The sequence below is a fragment of the Morus notabilis genome, unplaced genomic scaffold (genome assembly GCF_000414095.1).
Source record: "Morus notabilis unplaced genomic scaffold, ASM41409v2 Scaffold436, whole genome shotgun sequence".
Lineage (NCBI taxonomy): Eukaryota > Viridiplantae > Streptophyta > Magnoliopsida > Rosales > Moraceae > Morus > Morus notabilis.
The window spans coordinates 273,292-275,361 of NW_010362623.1; positions in this window are offsets into that span (position 1 = coordinate 273,292).

Consider the following 2,070-nt stretch of genomic DNA (forward strand, 5'->3'; position numbering starts at 1 on the left):
GGCCTCTTTTGCAGCTTCACAAGCTGCCACATATTCGGCCTCCATGGTGAAGTCAGCTATGCAAGTTTGCTTAATACTCCTCCATACCACTGAACCTCCATTCAGGATATACACTGATCCTGAAATGGATTTCCTGGAATCCTTATCTGATTGGAAATCAGAGTTGGTGTGACCCGTCATAGTCAGGTCAGTACCTGAGTACACAAGCATGTAGTTCCTCGTTCTCCTAAGATATTTAAGGATATGCTTGACAGCAACCCAGTGCTCGGGTCCAGGGTTAGACTGGAATCTACTCACCACGCCTACCGCGTAGCATATATCACGTCTGGTGCAAAGCATCGGGATTTCCTGGAATCCTTATCTGATTGGAAATCAGAGTTGGTGTGACCCGTCATAGTCAGGTCAGTACCTGAGTACACAAGCATGTAGTTCCTCATTCTCCTAAGATATTTGAGGATATGCTTGACAGCAACCCAGTGCTCGGGTCCAGGGTTAGACTGGAATCTACTCACCACGCCTACCGCGTAGCATATATCACGTCTGGTGCAAAGCATCGCATACATGAGGCTTCCTACAGCTGAAGCGTAAGGAACTCGGCTCATGTCTTCCTCTTCTTGAGGAGTTTTGGGAGACTGCTCCTTTGAGAGGGATACTCCATGTCTGAAGGGTAAATAGCCCTTCTTGGAGTTCTGCATGGTGAATCGGTCCATTACCTTATCGACATAGGATGCTTGAGACAGTGCCAATTGTCTGTTTTTCCGATCTCGAAAGATTTGAATTCCCAGAACATAGGCAACTTCTCCTAGATCCTTCATATCAAATTGCTTTGCAAGCCAGAGCTTAACCTCAGTCGGTCTTCCTACGTCATTCCCAATGAGTAGTATGTTATCTACATATAAGACTAAGAAAACCACTTTGCCTTCTTGTATTAACTTATACACACAAGGCTCATGCAACGACTGAATAAAACCGTAAGTTTTAACAGTCTCATCGAATCTGATATTCCATGATCTGGATGCCTACTTTAGTCCATAAATGGACTTTTGCAGTTCACAAACCTTTTCTTCTTGACCCTTTTCAATGAATCCATCTGGTTGAGCCATATAAATGCGCTCACCCAGGTTGCCATTCAGAAAAGCTGTCTTCACATCCATCTACCAGATCTCATAATCTAAGGCAGCAGCAATGGATAGAAGAATACGGATGGATTTAAGCATAGCCACCAGAGAGAAGGTATATTTCATAGTCAATTCCTTCTTTCTGGGTGTAGTCCTTGGCTACCAGTCTTGCTTTGAATGTCTCTACATTCCCATCTGGACCCCTCTTCTTCTTGAAGATCCATTTACATCCCACGAGTTTTACCCCTTCAGGAGGATCTACCAGAGTCCAAACACCATTCTTATACATAGATTGTATTTCGGCGTTCATGGCTTCATGCCATAGGTTTGCTTCAGAACTTGCCATAGCCTGCGAGTACGAGATAGGTTCATCAATGTCTAAATCTGAGACCGCAGTCAATGCATCTCCATAAGACATGTACCTATCCGGTTGTCTCACAACCCTCCCACTACGTCAAGGCTCTATTGGTGTTAGTTCCTGTTGTGGTTCATTTGTTATCGGTTCAGGAATAGAACAATATGCTACACGAACATTTTCACCAGTCAATTCCTCAAGTACAAGTTTGCTTCTAGGCTTCACATTCTTCACAAAATCCTCTTCTAGAAAACGAGCATTCGTCCTAACAAATGTTTTCTGATCGGCAGGACTATAGAAGATGTAGCCTTTTGTCCCTTTAGGATATCCTACAAACAGGCATAATTCTGAACGACTGGTTAGCTTGCTAGTCTTCTTTCTAAGCACATGTGCTGGGTAACCCCATATTCTGGTGTGGCCAAGAGATGACTTCTTGCCACTCCATCTTTCATATGGAGTTCCAGGCACTGCTTTAGACGAAACTTGATTCAGAATATATGCTGCTGTTTCCAAGGCATACCCCCAAAAGGAATCAAGAAGGAATGAGTAACTCATCATTGATCTAACCATATCTAATAGAGTTCGGTTCCTTCTTTC